The sequence below is a fragment of the Chelonia mydas genome, chromosome 4 (genome assembly GCF_015237465.2).
Source record: "Chelonia mydas isolate rCheMyd1 chromosome 4, rCheMyd1.pri.v2, whole genome shotgun sequence".
NCBI classification, from domain to species: Eukaryota; Metazoa; Chordata; order Testudines; family Cheloniidae; genus Chelonia; species Chelonia mydas.
Genome location: NC_057852.1, coordinates 35423490 through 35443924, shown reverse-complemented (window position 1 = coordinate 35443924; position 20435 = coordinate 35423490). Strand labels below are relative to the sequence as shown.

At 39.8% G+C, this 20435-nt stretch overlaps 1 long non-coding RNA gene across 7 annotated transcripts in view; it reads right to left on the bottom strand.

Annotated features, from left to right (window-relative positions):
• LOC122465568 overlaps positions 1–19938 on the bottom strand; it is a 144181-nt gene extending 124243 nt beyond the window's left edge. For 6 of the 7 annotated variants that reach the window (XR_006290501.1, XR_006290502.1, XR_006290499.1 and 3 more), the window contains exon 1: positions 19505–19938. This is a non-coding gene — a long non-coding RNA (uncharacterized LOC122465568). The remainder of the gene's footprint in view (positions 1–19504) is intronic. The other variant, XR_006290498.1, reaches the window with a different exon arrangement.
• Between the last annotated feature and the right edge of the window lie 497 nt (positions 19939–20435).

The following is a 20435-nucleotide window of genomic DNA, read 5'->3' as shown; positions in this document are numbered from 1 at the left end:
TGATTTTGAGAGATGTTTATTAGTTTTATCTCTCTCTCCCTCTAAGCCCTGTGCAGTGGAGTTGGGTAACTAGAGCATCTTGTTTTAAAAAGGTGGAATATGAAAAATAGTCAGACACTTTTAAAAACAAAACTCTATAAAATATTCCTAGTCATTTTTCTGTAACATATGTGGCATATACAAAATACATACTTGTCTGGTCTGGTGTAAAGGTTTTATCAGCATGCATTGTGGATGCCCTGCATAACTCTCTTGTGGCTTCATTGCTGACTGATGCCACAGTCTCAAATTCATATTGAATAAAGCCTTTATATCACACCACATCAATACGTATTCCATATTGCCCCCATGCATAGCTCGAAATCCTGCCCTCTCCTTTGTGGACAATTTAATAACTTTGACATTGCAGCCTAGATCCACAACGTTGGGTGCACTAGAAATGCAGAGACAGGTAAATGAAATTGAGTACCAGGGAAATGACACATTTAGATACGATTGTTCGGTGCTCTTGTACCACATAGAGAATTAATGATTACCAGTCAAATATTATTTTTTCCCCCACTGTGAATGTTTTGTCAAGGAATGATCTCCCTGAGGTATTATTTTTAATCCTCACTTTTAAGTGGCTCCTTAACAAAGGGCATTGTGTTCCCTTCATTCTATCCATGTAAATCTCCAAGCTAATGGAGAAACAATCAGAGATTTACTTCTTTGTCTGGCTGTATAAGAGAGGAGGGCTTTCAAAAGGACACATTTCTTTCATTTGTGAGAAATTAAATCCAGGTTTAAAGCTCTTCTCTAGCCCACTACTGTTTGCTTTCTTTGGAGGGAAGCTGCGGCAGTGCCAGGCCCCGGGAAGGATCGCTACATGTGTTGGCAATCTTGCAAAGTGAATGTATAGCCCCTCAGATTCAATATTGGGATATTTATTAAGAGAAAATCTTGCCTGAAGCTCTTTATGGGGGTCTAAGCTAAGCTAAGCTACTGGCAGTCTCTTCTCGGGTCAGTTTCCTGTTGTTTATCCCCGGTGATGTTTAGAGCACTGCTAATCCACTTCCTGGGGCATCCCACTGAGATACAAGTCATATTATTAACAGTTAGTAGTTTTGACCATGATGTCCAACAGGGACATGCAATTTGGTTCCTGGAATCTCCTGTATTGCTTTTAATTTAGACAAATCACTCCTGGCTGGAGAGAATAAAGGAAAGATGAAATGGGAGGGAGGTAGAGTTTTCTCTGGTAGCTTTTTTGTATGACCTTTAATTCCCTGCACTTTTCTAATACACCTACTTCATTAAGGTCAATGGGGCTGCATGGGTGTATTTTAGGATAGAGTTTGTCCCCCTCCACAATCTGTAAACCAGGTCTATAATCAATAAGATTTAAAAATCAATGGAGTTATGCCAATTTACAATAACTGGAAATCTGGCCCATGTTTGTAAACCTTATTGGGTCAACCTCAGCCTCCATTAGTGTTAACAGCTTTTGTAAAAAGCTGCCTGTTTCTTCAATCAGGTTTTGAGTTTTAATCTCTACAACATAATTTCATTGGGAGGAGAGGGGATCTAGCAAAGACAGCAGGGAAATGGGAGTCAAGACGTAAGTTCCATTTCTAGCTCTGCATCCTTGACAGTCCTGTGGTTTTTTCAAGCCTCACTTTACTCATCTGTAAAATGGGTATAATATTATTTGCCTTCCTCAGAGACTTCGGGCTATAGTGAGCCTTGAGGCTCAGCTCTGAATAAAGAGCAGTACACATAAGTGCTCCACCCCAGGACCAGCTAGGTGTCACAGTTGCATCCCTGCTCTCCTCTTGCTCTCAGGGTGAAGCAAATTACTGCAGTCCTTGATAAGATAAAGCTTACTTCTCCACCATCTACCCTGGCCAGCCAGTAAGTGGGGATGGTACTAAGACTCCTCTCTCTTTCTTTCTCTGTCCATTCACTTCAGGGTGACATACTCAAAGTGAATTAGCTAATGTTTTAACTTTTATCCAAATCTACCCCAGGCCTGTACAAATAGATCCTGTACATCTTCGTATTCTACTTTTCCCAGTTTCTTAAATGCTGTGATGTAAGAACTATGCAGTGCAACAGTTAACAATGTTGACATTTAAAGTATCACATTTGGTATCTGAGATAGCTCACACTGAAATGATGGGGGAAGTTCACTCCTCAAGGCTATTATTTCAGGCTGTCTGCAAACTCAGGCAGACATCTACACTAGTTAATCTTTAAAAACAGGAAATGAAACTTTGTTATTTAAATGGAAACGGAGACTCTGTGGAGGCTTGTCCAGATATGGACTAGCTGAGATATGGACTAGTCTCAGAGTCTCTTACCTTTGCTAGTCCCAGATGGCATTCCCTACAGTGATCTAATGAAAAGCAGTAAGGCCAGCTCCTCAGCTGGTGTACATCAGCATAACTCCACTGAAAAAAAAAATCAGTGGAACTACCAGCTCGGGTCAGGGGCGCCAGAACATGGGGGCATGCCCCCTGACGTTTTACCAGTGGTATGGACAAGTGACGGGGGAGTGGGGTGAAACCACAGTTTGGGTGCTGGTTGCACTTCCATGTTAAGAAGCTTCCACCACCCCTGGCTGGGGTTCTGGTTCTTTGAGTGCAAGGTATTTGTGTCTACTCTGAATAAGTCATTCCTGGCTCCATAACAATTGGTCTCACAATTCCTCTTTAGTTCTTGTTGATGCTATTCAGCAAAGTTCAGCGTGAAAGGTGCACTTATAAAAATGGAAGTAGAATGTTATGTGAAATCAAGAGGGTAAGGATACAAGCAGGCAAATCAGTGCACTGCTGGCTCATTATACAGCCATGGCTGCTTAAGAGTTACTTTGCTGTAATTACTACAGCAGAAGGGATTGAATTCTCCTTTAAAATGCATTGGCTCTGCCACGGTTACAGCAACAAACCAAAACAAATTATTTTAAGCTTCTTTCATAGGTGGACATGCAGAGCACGTGCAACTGCCATACAAAGATAATGGTAAAACTGAAGGTTGAAAAAGGAGTACCTGATTTGTGTGAATTTTTCTCCTTCTGGTCTTTTTCAGTACACAGTTTTACAATTAGACCAGGTTGTTGGGACATGCCTCCCATAGGCCCTAAAAGTATTTTAGTGCTTGGCTGAAATATTTTTTAGTGAGCATAAAGACCCTGAGCCCTACTGATACAGAATACACTGTTAAAAGAGGGTTTTATGACACCTTAATTTTTCACAGGGTGTGACTGGAGCCTGATTAAGGGGGAAAAAGCACATTCCTGTTAGGCTCCAATACTGGAGTCACACTCAGATGACCCCTTGACATTTTCCAGTCATTGCAGAAAGGGCTGTCCCCTCTCTGGAAATAATCTAAACACTCATTCTCCTGACAGAGAAGAACCAGAGATAAGGAGAAAATTGTCTATAGACACTTTCTGATCAGCCACCCCCTCTTAAACTTGACAAGAGACTTGCTGTAGTTGGACAAAAAGTTTGCTTTAACTTGTAACAGACAAATGATCACAGGAGGCCCATCTCCCATGAATAAGCAGAAGGATACTATTGGTACCATAGCAAAACTGGAAGGATTCTACAGAATCAGTGACATACTAACACCAGATTAGTTGATCGGGGTCCATATACTAGAGACAGAAGTTGAGATCTAAAATTTTTCCTATGAGTGGGATTGATCAATCATGGTCAAGTTCAGCTTTAACACATCACTATATAAAATCTAGAAGAAATACAGGCACAAATGCACTGGTAAATTTAAGCATGGAAAACAGCATTGTATACGACTTGGCAATTAGGCTGGATAGTTGGTGGTCCTGTCATTCAGAAAATACTCAGGCATATTTAGATTTTAAAAAAACAAACTTCTAATGAAAATAAGAGTAAATTAAGAACAGTGATGGACAGAGAATTGAGAACCGCAGCAGAAGCTGCATTACAATTTGTAGAGAGAAGGGAAGAGATACACTAATAGCCTTTGATGCTTTCCTACCATTTGCTTTGCTGCTTTCACCCTTCTATCAACATACATGCAGGAGAGACAGAGAAGCTGGTATTGGGAAATATTCAGTTCACCAAACAGATCTAATAATCACACACTATGTCAAATTTATTATTTAATTTATCTATCCTTAGTGTAGTTGCAAATCATCACAAGCGGTATATATTGTACTTAACGAATGAAATCCAGTTGTGCTTAGTTTAATAAAAATGTGTATGCCTTGGGGGTTTGGAGAATTTGCTAAGATATTTTATGAAATACAATAAATATGGAAACATATTCCTAAAAAATTGGTCCTCGGACACTTCAAGTGCAGAAAACATGTTTAGGTAAAACTTCCATATATAAAGCTTGAACTATTACAGGCAAACTATCAATGGGTATCAAAGGAAATTTATTTGGAGCTTTTGGAATGAGTTGTGGGTTTAAGAGAGTCAATAATAAAAGACAAATTATTACTCAGGTTTTTGTTTTGTTATGCAGATGGACATATACTTGTGCCAGAGTTCAAATTTTCATTCGTTTGGTCTGTACTTTCTGGTCTTTTAGGACATTCTTGGCATAACAAAAACATCACATATACTGGAGTGGTATCAACTTTCTGGTGAAGCTTGAAAAAGATCTCCAGACAGGAGTTTTCCTCCAAGTCAGAAAAAACATTCCAGTAAATTTTTTTTTTTTTTTTACAAATTATAGCACCTAGAAAATAAAAGCCAAAGTTAGTGCAGTGATGAAATATCACATTTTGTGTGGGAAACGTGGATATGTGAAGCAAATTGAAAAAAACTAAAACAAAGACTGTAGATATCCCACCTTCAAGCCACACAAGTTTAGACTATAGAGCCAGAGACTACAGAATTTGTATAGCCCTTCTGGAAAAAAAAAAAAAAAAAAAAGAGGTTAGTGATCATTATGTACGTTGGCTTTTCTGAAAGACGTTAGCAGCCATTGGCTGAGCAAAGGAGGCATGTTAGGGGCACCAAGGAACTTTGGGAAACCTCTACATTTCAGATGAAACCTAGAGTTGTCATGAGCTGTTCAGTGGGAGTATGAAACCACCAATGCAAATTTTAGTTTTCCTTTGTTAATTTCGCTACTCCAGCCTGCAGGAGCCTCTGGCTACAGGTTTTGAGGAATTATTGACTAAAGGAAAAGGTAATTTTTCAGGTTAAAAATGGTTTCCCTCCCTTTAGTTTCAGATAGAGTCCTCTGAGAGTGAAGAGGCCTGGAAATTCTCTAATATTTGGAGAGAATATTTGAGGATGAAATACTCAAATCCAAATGTTAAGCACAGTCCTATTCAGCATGGCCTGCTGATCATGATGTTGCAGCAGTTTTAGTTAGCTAGTGCATAAATTAAGGAGAATGGCAAAGGAGGCAAAGTGTTCACTTGCCATTTCCCAGACAGAGCGGGCAGTCATCTTGCATAAAAAAGTACCAGGGGTAGCAAACCAAAGTAAACGTGCTAATAAGAGGTGTATGTTTTTGGTTTACTTCCGGCAGCAGAATCTTTGGACCCATCCCATTGTAGAAAGACTTCAGGTTGCTTAAAATCTCTGGAAAGAAGACAGACTAGGAGGAAAGTCCCCTCATTAAATTCTTATCATTTGACTGGTCCCTATGTACTCTAAAACTTCCACTGTTTGGTTGGCGGGGGAGGGTCAGAAAGAGGGTTTGGATCAGTGATAGGTGGAAGAACCATTCTAGATAATATAGTACTGTACATTCTGGTTTTAAGTTATTTGTATGAGAAAGGAAGGATGGAAACCAAACCTCACAAGAGTGTTTCTGGCAATCTTCGTGATGCTCAAAAAACCCAACAACTTTTGCTAAGCACAACAGAACGTTGGATATACAGGTTGGACCAAAGTTCTTGCCCCATCAAATCTATAGCTGGTTTGAATTTGTCCTCTACTAGTTTGACTCGTACAAAAGGAAATGGTCTAAAACACTGAGTGAGTAAGATATCCCCAGGATTGATGTACTGTTTTAGTTTTTTACTCTTATTAATGAGGCGGTTTTCCCCACTACCCCACAGTCAGAGCATAAGTAAAACTAGAGATTGGTCTGAACTGCAAAGTTAGAATCTGAACAATCCCAAAGTTAGGGGGTATTTGTATGCAGGGATTAAACTGTGTCCATCTCTAATGCAAAGAATAATACAGAATATGCAATCCTAACAGAAACAAGAAAAAAATAATTATTCTTGACAATCACTGGTTATGCAGCAAACAAAAAGGGGTGCAGGGGAGGAGACAGAAACAGCTTCCTGGTCTAATATTTTTTGCCAAGAAAAAGTGGTCTGATCATACACCATTTATTAGGATACAGACTCTCGATGAAGAATAACCAAAGCCTAAAGATGAACCATGTTTAACTTCACACCTGACACTGTATGATACTTTGCCATTTTTTTTTGTCTGAGGGATTTTTAAGAAGAGGTGTCACTTAAAAGTTGAAGTGCTATCAGTTTGTCTGGGAAATCTCTGTCTGAAGGAATCTTGCGGTCTCTAAATTCTTGTCTGTTGCTGTCATCAGTTAAATAGCCTTATATCTCTTCTCCAAGAATTATAAGCTAGTAGAATTGCTAAAGCTGGCCTCAAAGGAAGATGGGAAAATGTCCATTGTACAATCCATCATTTGTCTGCTTTAGAAATGTTTAGATGTGAGGACTTACTGTCCTGTAAATGGGAGTGCTGCTGAAAATATCCAACTATGTTCTAAATCTGAGAAGAAATGAACAAAAGGTGGGATGTTAAATGGGTCAAGGGAAGAGTGCTGGGCAAAAGAGACTTCCATCTCTCTACTGCTGGTTAAAGTTAGCCTTAGCCAACTACTGACTGACTGTTGCCATGCTCTGAAGGCTGGTCAGTGACCTATGAGAATGGCAGTTCAGTCTGTGTACTCATGTCTTAAAACCACACTTCACAAATAGCATCCTGGTCACAGTCTCAGCACAGAGGAAAGAAATTATATCTAAGTATGGAGTCTCTGCATCAGGGAAGGGACACGTTAGGACAGGATAGTTTGGGGAAACTTTTGAGCTCTATAGTACCTGTTCTATGGAAAAACTGACACCCTTGAAGACTGAAGCTCTAAATTCACGGACACAAATAAAAAAATAATAAAACAACACACAGTAAAAGCCATTGAAAGTCAAAATTTTTCCAAGCATTAGTGCACTGTTACCACAGATATCGCCTATTATAAGAACAGGGGAAAGCGGGTACACGCTGAAGTACTGCTGCATGCTCTTGTAGCACTTCACATTTTCAAAGTCTTGTACAAACATTAACTAATTAATCCACATCCACTATTATTAAATACACTATCATATTAAGAACTGACCTAATGTAACCCTAAATGTTAAACAAAAGTGCAGTCTTCAGAAACGATAAAGATGAAGTTCATAAATACATGTAACCATGAGGAGTCCATCTCTTCGCTTCTTTCACAAACATTTAATCATTTTAAAGATATTAGCCAAACTGATCTCTGGTTGGTGTAAGGCCACTAAGTTACACCAGAAGTGAAGTTGGCCCATTAAGGAGCAATTATCATCAGAGAGGAACTCTGCTGCATGCTGTTTCTGCAAAGATCAATTTGATTTAGTGACAATGGTCTCTTTGCTAGTGTTTACAGGTTTAAAGGATTAGAGAGCCCTTTAGATTTTAAAACAGAAGATCCTGGAGGATTTTGTTTTTAACTCCAGTTTATTTCCTAAATCATACATTAATGTGGTTTTTGGATATGAAATACACAGCGCTAAGTGCTCTAGTGCTAAATTAGTATAATCTAGAAAGAGAGGTTTAACAGTGGAAACACTAGGTCTCTCTCTCATTCAAATTGCCTTTTAGGAGCAGAACAAGAATCCTTCTCTCCATATCTCTAATCTTTACAAGAAATACGTTCCCTAAAACACACACATACTCACTCTCCTTTTATGACTATCATGTTTTACTGAAGATTCATACAGCAAAGTTTAGACATATTTAAAGATAACTAAGACTGTAAAGTAAAAGCCAGAAGCATCAGTTTAAGAGAGTTAATTTATCTGACTTTTGTCTTGGAGAATAATAAACATATTCACACTAAGTGCATCAAGGGATACCAATTCATACCATAGAAATACCTACTAGAATACAATAAAAAACAGATACAATATACAGAGTTCATTTAAGAAATGCTTCATTCATTTTCTAAGTGTTGTAATGCATGTTATGCACAATGTGTACATAATATTTTTGTTTCATTTCCAGTGCAACTTTCCTGCCCATTGTGCATTTACTTCCACTATAGAAAATAAATAAGCCTGATCCAGTAACATTTCAAGGCTTCTTTATTTATACAGAGCCAAAAGTAATCAACGACTGTCTCCTACTACTAGCAATACCTCTTCAGGCACTGGGGGGATTATTTTGGAAGTGTTTCTGGGACAGAAGATAACAATACTGGAAATATGCCTAAGTGCCTTGGCAGAATCTGGGAGTGAGCCAACGTAACTGCTCCCCTTCTGAATATTTTAGGATGTTTTTGGACAAGGGGATCGCTCTCTTCTATGTTCTACAGTTTTCAGAAAGTTTAGAGTATAGCATATTTTATGCCATTTATATCTATGGGATTCGCAAAAAGAAAAGGAGGACTTGTGGCACCTTAGAGACTAACAAATTTATTTGAGTGTAAGCTTTTGTGAGCTACAGCATCCAATGAAGTGAGCTGTAGCTCACGAAAGCTTATGCTCAAATAAATTTGTTAGTCTCTAAGGTGCCACAAGTACTCCTTTTCTTTTTGCGAATACAGACTAACACGGCTACTACTCTGAAACCTAAGGGATTGTGTCAGCTTTGGAGCAACTGAGAGTTAACTTTTCAAAACTTGACATAAAGTTAGTTTTTTGAAAAATATTATGGCATGCTGAGAAAGAAAGAGTAATTTTGGTGTCTTGCACGTCTGTTAGGTGTTGTGTCATTGTATCAATACACTTATATTAAATGTACAGTGGAGCTCCTTCTGGCTAGCAATGTGCTTATGACTTCCAAACTAATGGATAAATAAGTAATAGATATTAAAACATCAGCTATTGTAAATATTGTCACTGGTACAGTTCAACTACTCTTGTGAGAACACTGTTAATAAGAATACAGGGGATTTATGAGACGGTTGGGGTGAGGTACAGACTTATACAGGCTGTCACCATGAATATTAATAGGAACCATGCACATATTTTTTCATACCATTGACATAGTGGCATGCAGATTCATAACATGAGAAAAATGTTATTCAATCTAGTTATTAGGATCAATTAAATTATGAGACATTTTCTATCTATTTCCATGAGTTTTGGCTAATGTCAGTTCAATGTTTATCAGTACTAATTGTATTTATAGAAAATGTTTAAAGGCTCTAGCCAGATGGATTTTTTTTCTTTGTTTACTGGCCACAATTCATGAGATTTCTTGATTCAACTACTGGAGAGGCCAGAATTGATTCAGAGAATAGAAGAGTTCTCAGCACTTTTTCTATGAAACCTAGACCCTGGGCTTTGCAAAAATCCATCTAGAAATAGTCAGGGCCCTTTTCCTCAACCCTCGTTCATATATAGGAAGTGATCCCTCACTTGCTCAGCTTTCTTCAGGTATTTTTAGTTTGTCTTTCTCCATGTAGTGTTTTGTTCAAGTATGCTTGCTCATTGCAAAACATTCTCCGAAAGAGCTCTATTATGGCCAACAGGAAACAGTAACAATGCCCCTGTTGTATGTTTCCCTTTTAAGGGCAAGCAGCATGCTTTGTGTACGTATTACTACTGCCCATCCCCTGCTTGTAGGCATCTGGGTTTACACTATGAACTGTATATCTGCTTGAGCCAGGTAACAAATCAATGTGATAGAAGGGTACAGAAATATTCTGTGTTCTTGATCTCAGTGCTTCCACACACATACAACCCCTCCTTCAATATTATTGATTAGTACAGTTATTATTTATGAAGCACTTTGAAATGTGTGAGGGGCCTCAGAAAACTAGTGCAGACATGGAAGGACAATCTAAATTCAAGATGTCTTAAGAAAGGATCATAAACAGGCAGATGGATTGAGGAAGGTCAAGTTAAAGTAAGAAATGTCACATCGTCATGGTTCTGGAACTTTTTCTCCTTACCTTACTTTATCCTCTCTTTTCACTGGTGAGAAGACAGAAGTGAGCTTTTAGGAAGGATTTGACTGTGGTGAGGGAAATGTGTTGATGACCAAGTTTGAAGATATCATTGCAACTATAGTGCCATCATGGAAAAAGGTAGATAGGCTGTGAAATGAGGAGATGAAGGGACATCAAAGCTAGTATCACTGGTGGAGCCAGAAGGGGGACAGATGAAGATGAGAGGAGACCATGTCAGAGATATTGGCCGAGGCTATCCAAAGTACAGTCTCTCAGATAATAAAACCAGTGGGGAACCAATGGACTAACAATCAAAGCAATGGAAAAGAAAATATGGGTGGATCTTTACTATATCCACATGAGAAGGCATCACATTTTGCTGTTAGCCGATAACGGTGATGCACTTGTGAGTGGTTGCCTGCTTTTGTGTCTAGCAGATAAAGAACAGGGCACAGGAGTCAGGTGACTGGGGTCCCTTCCTGGCTTACTACTTTGTCTGTGTCCTTGGGCAAGTCACTTAATATCTTTATGCCTCTGTTTATCTATTTGATAAACAGAAATAACAATAATAATACAACACTGTTTCCTTGTGATAATGAAAGAACGTTTCTAAAAGCACCAGTGCCCACTACTAAATGTATACTCAAGGTCCCTATTGACTACAATGCAAGCTGTGCGTATGCATCAGGTGGCAGAACTCCACCCATGTACATAAACTCATCGAAAACTGAGAAAACAATTCTACATCAGATGGCCAGCAAGAATAGCTGGAGCTAATCAGCTTGCTTCAGTTACTTCAGCCTTTTCCCCTTAATCACAGGTGCATAAACTCAGGATAGACACCTGAAAACATGGCTCTTTCTAGCTAGGAGTCCCATCTTCAGACAAATGAAATTTTGAAAATTTTCAGACCGCTTTACACTTGATGTACATAACAGTCATGATACTTGCACAATCCATGTCTATGTCTTTTTCAATGTCAATAGAAGATAAATGCAAGATAAATGCCAGGTAGTTGTGGATTGTAAATTGATAAGATGGCACAAACAAAAAAGAGAAATCTCTCCTGCAATATACTTTTTCAAAGCCAGTCCTCACACAGTATGGTTATGTCAGATGCCTCCAGCACAGCACCACTACCCAGTCTTACCACATGGTATTGCTACCCACCTAATAAATGTTGCAAAGGGAGATAAGGACAAAAAGTCTGAAGGAGAGGTGAAGACAAAATGAGGGCAATACAAACATTTTCCTACCTGAAACCGAAGAAAGCATTTAGCCTATCACCGCAGATGAAGCAGAAAGGGCAATCAAAACACTGAAAATAGTTAAAGCCTAGGGACTTGATCACCTCTCCCCCAAATTTCCGAAGAGCCTGGGAAAAATGAGCAGGCAATGGCTAGCCACATTTCTATCTAGAATCATCCAGGAGAATACCATACCTAAGACCTGGTGCAGAGCACAAGTAATAGCCCTGCCAAAACCTGAGAAAAAATACTGACATCTCTTTGCAAAGCTGCATGCACAAATTGCTTGAAAGGCTTATCCTTCAAAGAATTGCCCCACTATTGAGGAGAGCATGAGTGTAGTCCAAACAGGCTTCAGATCAAACCACAGCACTTGTGGTCAGCTCCTAGCACTTATCATCTACATGAAGAATGGCTTCCAATCTAGGCAAAAGACATGTGCAGTATTCCTAGATCTTTCTACTGCACATGACACAATTTGGCATACACGCCTAGTGTACATTGGCCCTATTGAAGTGTGTTATGGCTGTGGAACTATTGCTGGCAAAAGACCAGCTCCTGGAGGTCCCAAAACAATGGTCTACCTCAGGGATCAGTTGTAGCACTGACACTTTTCAACCTCTTCATAACTGACCTTCCCAACACTACTGTCAGGCATTTATTTACACAGACTACATCTGTCTGGCAGAACAGTACTAGGATTTTAGTCACTTGAAGTAGTGCTGGCCAAAAAAAGGACGTACCACACTATTGGCTCAGATCTTTCAACACAGGACTAGCAGACAGCTGAATTAAACTATACTATGAGACCAAGTAACCTGGCCTGGCCAACACTGTCCCTCCTGACATCAGGTGACAAGTTACCTTGCAGAATTTTCTCCTTATGATGCAAGACATGCCACATTTACCCCTGTTTAAAGATGTGTTTAAGGCACTGAGTCATCATCTCAGCTTCTGAATGGTTAAGATACTTAGACTTACACACTTGATTGTCTAGATAGAGGTAATCAGAATATATATACCAATTGCCTCTACCTAGACACTTGAGAGAGAGAGAGAGAGAGAGAGAGAGAGAGAGAGAGAGAGAGAGAGTGTTCTCAAATGTTAACATACATTAGATCATGTGCCAAACAGAAAGATGAAGTATTAGGGAAAGGAAAAACACAAAGGTTAAGCACAACTAAAACTGCCATCATGATAGGTAGTATTTATGGGGACCCTCAAAAAAAATCTCATTGTGGCCCAGATGAAACTGGAATGACGAAGCAAACCATGAAAATACACTCTTCAGACTGCCTGTATGGAGGCATATCCATGATGGACAGGGTTTGCGTTAGAGTGAGCCATTGTTGCTCTACTTGGGTGGTTGAAGATGTAAACCAATAGCCGACTAATGCACACCCTGGAATGGCTTATTGCATTAGTAGTCTATTATTGCATTGCTCTGGTGGCTTAAATGCCTGCACCAGTAGCCTTCATGTAAGGCACACCCTGTGGTGGATTATTGCTACATTCCAAAAGCAACAAAAAGTAGGTTCTAAAAAGTACTTGTATCCTGGTGAAACTAACAAATACTGGAAAGTGCAAAAGAAAGACAGGGTCATGTTTCAGGCTATTTCCAAATCAAAGAAGTTCACACTAATTTGGATAAGCTACATTTGAATGTTTATCTGAACTGCCAAATAACTTTTAAGATTTACTCACCCTAGTTGCCTGAAGTCCTCAATATTTTTATGTATCTCTATCTTAATATAGATACGGAGTGCACTCACACAAAGTAACTGCCACTAAGGACAATATTTGACCCTTTGTATGCTACTCTGCATACAGAATTGATATACGACTATTAAACAATAGCTGAAGACTCATTAGCCTTCATGATAAATCTCAGTAAAGATTTGTGATACTAATAGAATACTTTTAGCAATCAATTTTACATTGGATAAAATTACTTGTCCCACCCCTTTTCCATCTGTAATTTATTGCTTTTCTGAAATCTGTCCCAGTTCTCCTCTAAAATATAGCGGATATTAACTGTGGAGATAGCAAATCACATAACTTTGTTGAATGTCATGAATATTATTGCTATTCCATCAGCCAAATTCATGCCATATTAAAGTGCTGGCTACCTGGTCAGGCATCCAGAACCTGTTGCAAACAGAAGGAACTGTCTAGTCCATTCCCTCCATTCTAGTGCAGCAAAATCCAGTAACTCCCCTATTGCTCCAACTCCTTAAAAGTTAAAAGCAATAGTTTCCAGACCACACAGTGGATGGGTGGCAAGTGATTTAGGATGTTAAAGTGATCAGAGTGAGATCATAGAGTTTCCCTCCCATCTTCATTTTAGGATTTCTCCCCTTTTTAATACTCTCATTCCAGATCCTCCTCTTAGACTCTGCACTGTTACAACACTGCCCCCAAAGGGTACTCAAGTACAGTGCGGTCTTAAAGGCGCTTAAATCATTCTTATGGTATGTAAACACTGCAATCAGATAGCTGTCAGGGGCCAGCCTTGGGTGACTTGGGCTAAGGGGCTCACATTCAGGCTTGGACTGCAGCCTGAGCTCTGGGATTCTCCCACCTCACAGAATCCTAGAGCCTGGGCTCCAGGCTGAGCCAGAACATCTGGCTACACCACAGTTAAACCGCCCCGTTGCCCAGGCCCCATGAACCTGAGTCAGCTGGCAGGGGCCAGCTGCGGGTGTCTACTTGCAGTGTAGACATATGCTTAGAAGTCAGACTCCTGCTCATCAGTGTTATGAAGGTCCCTAAAATTAACACCACATTCCACTTTCTGTCAGCTAAGTAATGGATCTTGCCCGTACAGCTATGTTAGGTTATACTGAGATTAAAATCCTGTATCAAATCACTGAATTTTGCCATTTGGGTTTTGGAATGATTGGTAAATGCTCTAAATGGATAAATGGCAAGTGCTAAAAGATACTCTGATCATTTGAGAGGGAGAGAAAAAATAGTTTGCATTTTAAAAAAAATATTTTGTATTTTTGTCAAATTATATTACTTGCACTGTACACATCAAAATAAAAAACTATACAGTAACTAACACCTGGCCCAACCTGCAGAGTTTGAATTGAATCCAAATTCTTAAATTTGGGAGTTCGATAGTGGATGGATCTGGGGTTCAAGATCGGACAGAGGTTGCAAAGTTTGCAGACAATACAAAATTACTCCAGATAATTAAATCCAAAGATGACTGCAAACAGTTATGAAGGGATCTCACAGAACTGGGTGACTGGGAAATAAATGGCAGATGGAATTCAGTGCTAATAATTGCACAGTAATGCACATTAGAAAATATAATCCCAACTATATATACACAAAATGATGGGGTCTAAATTGGCTGTAACCACTCAAAAAAGAGATCATAGGGTATGTCTACACTACGAAATTAGGTCGAATTTATAGAAGTCGGTTTTTTAGAAATCGGTTTTATATATTCGAGTGTGTGTGTCCCCACAGAAAATGCTCTAAGTGCATTAACTCGGCAGAGTGCTTCCACAGTACCGAGGCTAGAGTCGACTTCCGGAGTGTTGCACTGTGGGTAGCTATCCCACAGTTACCGCAGTCTCCGCTGCCCATTGGAATTCTGGGTTGAGATCCCAATGCCTGATGGGGCTAAAACATTGTTGTGGGTGGTTCTGGGTACATGTCGTCAGGCCCCCCTTCCCTCCCTTCCTCCGTGAAAGCAAGGGCAGACAATCGTTTCGCACCTTTTTTCCTGAGTTACCTGTGCAGACGCCATACCACGGCAAGCATGGAGTCCGCTCAGCTCACTGTCACCGTATGTCTCCTGGGTGCTGGCAGACGCGGTACTGCATTGCTACACAGCAGCAGCAACCCATTGCCTTGTTGCAGCAGACGGTACAATAGGACCGGTAGCTGTCATCGTCATGTCCGAAGTGCTCCTGGTCGCCTGTGTGAGGTCGATCAGGAGAGCCTGGGCAGACATGGGCGCAGGGACTAAATTTGGAGTGACTTGATCAGGTCATTCTCTTTAGTCCTGCAGTCAGTCCTATTGAACCATCTTATGGTGAGCAGGCAGGTGATACGGATTGCTAGCAGTCCTATTGCATCATCTTCTGCTGGGCAGGCAAGAGATGAGGCTGGCTAGCAGTCCTATTGTACCACCTTCTGCTGAGCAGCTATGCGATGTGGATGGCATGCAGTCCTTCTGCACCGTCTGCTGCCAGTCAAAGATGTAAAAGATAGACGGAGTGTATCAAAACAAGAAATAGACGAGATTTGTTTTGTACTCATTTGCAACCCCCCACCCCCCGGCCCCCCGTCTAGGGGACTCATTCCTCTAGGTCACACTGCAGTCACTCACAGAGAAGGTGCAGCAAGCTAAATCTAGCCATGTATCAATTAGAGGCCAGACTAACCTCCTTGTTCCAATAAGAACAATAACTTAGGTGCACCATTTCTTATTGGAACCCTCCGTGAAGTCCTGCCTGAAATACTCCTTGATGTAAAGCCACCCCCTTTGTTGATTTTAACTCCCTGTAAGCCAACCCTGTAAGCCGTGTCGTCAGTCGCCCCTCCCTGCGTCAGAGCAACGTCAAACAATCGTGCATCTGAGTTGAGAGTGCTGTCCAGAGCAGTCACAATGTAGCACTCTGGGATAGCTTCCGGAGGCCAATACTGTCGAATTGCGTCCACAGTACCCCAAATTCGACCCGGCAAGGCCAATTTAAGCGCTAATCCACTTGTCAGGGGTGGAGTAAGGAAATCGATTTTAAGAGCCCTTTAAGTCGAAACAAAGGGCTTCATCATGTGGACTGGTGCAGGTTTACATCGATTTAACGCTGCCAAATTTGACCTAAAGTCCTAGTGTAGACCAGGGCTTGGAGTCATTGTGGATAGTTCTCTGAAATCATCTGCTCAGTGTGCAAAGGCAATCAAAAAAGCTAACGTTAGAAACCACTAGGAAAGGGATAGACAATAAAACAGGAAAATACCATAATGCCACTATATAAATCCATGGTGATGTAAAAATCATGAATGGTGATGAGAAAGTGAATAGAGAAGTGTTATTTACCCCTTCACATAACACAAGAACCAGGGGTCAGCCAATGAAATTAATAGGCAGCAAGTCTAAACCAAACAAAAAGAAGTACTTCTTTACACACCGCACAATCAACCTTTGGAACTCATTGCTGGGGATGTTGTAAAGGGCAAAAGCATAACTAGGTTCAGAAAATAATTTGATAAGTTCAGTGAAGATAGCCATTGATGAACCTATTAGCTACGATGGTCAGCGATCCAACCCACACTCTGGGTGTCCCTAAACCTCCAACTGCCAGAAGCTGGGACTGGATGATGGGCTGGATCACTCAAATAAATTGCCCTGTTCTGTTCATTTCCTTTGAAGCATCTGGCACCAGCCAATGTTGGAAGCCAGGACACCTGGCTAGCTGGACCATTGGTCTGACCCAGTATGGCCATTCTTATGTTCCGATGGCCCAGATCTGACAATTAAATTTTAAATAAATAAATTAGCACAAAACATTTGGAACTTGTTTTCTGGAGGCCCCCGGCACCTCAAACACCATGCCCTTCATTTGTATACACATGCACTGAGGACCTGGTTCTGCCGTCACTGAAATCAGTGACAAATCCCATATTGATCTCACAAGGCACAGGACAAAATAGGTTTTGCTTACACACAGAAATTGCACTGTTTAACTTAAATCATTTTTTGAATCATTTTAATTAACCTGGTGCAAAACCCTGTACAGATATTCCCAGTTTGGAGTAAGAGTGGCTTATTTCAGTTTTAAATTAAACCTGTTCCTAATTGATTTAAGTTATATCAACATAAACTGAGTTTCTACACAGCCTTTTGCACCTTTTTAACTAAATCAATTTTAATCACACCTTGAGTTAAACCTGAGCAACTTTTTTTTTTTAAATGGAGACTAGTCCTTAGTCCTTTCTCTGTCTGTACCCCCATGGAAAAACACTGAGTACATATCTACCATTTTATACTGTACATCATTTTCATGCTTTGTGGTTCTAGCTTCCATCCATTCAATGTTCTTAATGGATCATTTTAAATTTGATGTCACAATAATGTGTTCCTTTGATTCACAGTATATGCAGGTTCTCCCTCTCTTTTTTAAATATGTAGAAGTCATAACTCTATGGCGAGGGTTCATACAGTAACCTTTTAATTCTGGCATGTCCACTAAAGGGTTACAAACATTTCTGTCCCAACAAGCATTTATGGTTTGACAAATTTATTCTTAGTGTCAATTTAATACATGTGTTTTGAACTTAAATTTGATATACACCCTGATGTTTTCTATTAGATCATATAAACAAGTATTTGATTTAAAACAGATTTTTTTCATTGCTTGGCTGAGGCAGAGAGGAGAAATAAACATCACTCTTCACTGGGATACAGATGAGGTGGTAATAACATTAAATAAAACTAGTAAAATAAGAAAAAAAAATATCACTCGTTTGAGGAGCAAAAAACCAGCACCACAAACCTGTTTTGTGTTCTGACCTTCTGGACAGTAATAGTTCCTGTGAATTAGTTCCCTATTGAATTCAATCAGAATGGGGTTTACCTAATTTTTCCTGGGAAAGGGCATTCTGTCATCTTTAAAGACAGACACTCAGTAGGTATCAATACAAAATGCAAGAATGCGGTGTTCAGCATTGGTTTCTGCTGTGTGGGAAGAATCCCTTTTCCTCACCCACATATTTTAATTACTGCTAAGAATTACTCTCCTTCTCACTCCTTGTGTTTTGTAAAATTATGAGACTGCAAATTTGCAGACACAGCTTGGAAACTTTAAAATCTAAGAGGACTCAAGTGAGAGCATTTCCTTCCACCCTGGGGGATTACTGCCGTAATCAAACTTTAATGAAAAGAAAACCTCAAAGGAGCAGTGTGTGTTGTATGTTTCTTTGTGGAAATATTCCCAACTCAGAGAGGGCCAGTTCACGGTCAGGATGCCTTAAGGAAAAGACAAAACAAATTTGGATACTAGCATCCAGTTTGTCTTGTAATTAAGTGACTGGCCAACACAGAGATATAGGGCTGATTTCAGAACAGTGCCACAGCTCATCACATTGCTAAAGTTAATATTTGTAAAAGAACCAAGTTTCAAAGCTGATTTGATAAAGTATATTGCACAATCCACCCCAATCAGATGCCTTGAGGGAATACATCCATTAATTTACATTATTCTTGCTGCTGCTACTATACCTGCTCTTATCTAAGGAAATTATTCTGCAGCAGGTCAAATACTTTACAGAATTAGGTTCTAAGTGATTAAGCAGTCTTCATATTATTTTATTTCAGGCAGAGAAGGGCATTGATCCTCCTGACCTGCATGCAGTTAGAATGAATAGGAGACTCAGCTAGTGAGAAGATGATACAGGAACCTAACATCTGTGTTGCTTAAGCAGAATTTGGGGCTGGCATTCAGCTTTGTTGATTCAACAGCACATGGGGCGTATAATAAGGAACTGACACCAATCTATACATGAAAAACATCCTTAAAAATAATCAGAAAATTTAATCCCCCCACCAAAAATACATAACACAGACAAGCTAGAATGAGAGGTTAATTGAATTACAAAAGTCAGAGTCAAAAAAGACCCATTAGATCACCTAGTCCATCTTTCTGCCAGTGCAAGATTGAACTCGTGTTTGCCAATGTCTCAAGAGAGGAGACTGCCGTTGTGTCTCTTAGGAAAGGGAAGGGATTCAAAGATGGTTTAGAAGTGTGTATGCATCACTAATTCTCATTTTGTTCTCCACATAGCTCTGCTTTTATTGAAATTCTAAGTCAAAGAAATTCATGGGAACTTGTAAACTCTCTTACCTAATCCTGCACTACTTCCATAAGCAAAACTCCTAGCGACTTCAATAAAAGCTTCACACAAACATAAGACTTAACAGAACTTATTCTAACCGAGAGGGTTGAAAACCACGTGCTTTATCACCACATCTATTTGCAATGGAGATAATTTTCCATCGCTCTAAAATCCATTTGGAAAGACGAAGCTCTGTTAGTTTACATGAGAACTAGCTCACCAACAGCAGAACATCCACTTACCCCAGTGTGCACTGGAACTGGCATCAATTCTTTCATTGAAGGAATCAAGCAGGGAGCCTTTCAGAACTGCTTGGAGCTTATTGGCCTCTGGCCTCTATCTGCTAATCTACTCATTGACACTTTGACACAGGGAGTCATTTGTAAAAGGTGGGAAAAGTTTTAAACAGTACCCAGAGACAAGTAGAAAAAGCACAAAGAGCTCACAAACTCTGTGTACGTGTTTTACAGTATTCCCAGGGAGCACATGAATAGCATTTACTCCTAATGAAAAATCCAAACAGGATAGAAATGGGTACATTGCAAAAGGAACCTCCCCCCTCTTGCAGTGCCTTTTAAAGCCTCATCTTTTCACAGTTAAGATTCAATCTAGTTCATTTCCTGATGCAGCAGATATGAGACCTGGGAATCCAAATTGTATCTCAGTCCTTCATCAGCTGCAGCCAGTGAGACATACTTTCAAACAGCCCTGAGTGCAGTACTGCAGGGGTTTCAGCTGAATTGATTAAGAACAAATATTTCTAAGAAAAGAGTAATTTTGCCTCAGTAAATTGTAATTGTCTTTTAATTAATCTGAAGTTCTGTCAGTGCAGAGCTAATCTAGAAAATAATACAAAATTGACTAGCAAATTGACTCTGAGTGGGTTTCCTGGGAAATACGTAGTTTACTGCAGAGCCCATGAAACAGGCCTTAAGGAAAAGACAAAACAAACTTGGATACTAGCACCCAGTTTGTCTTTGTAATTAAGTGACTGGCCAACACAGAGATATAGGGCTGATTTCAGAACAGTGCCACAGCTCATTACATTGCTAAAGTTAATATTTGTAAAAGAACCAAGTTTCAAAGCTGATTTGATAAAGTATATCGCACAATCCACCCAATCAGATGCCTTGAGGTAATACATCCAAATTCAGACAGCAGTATTTTGGACCT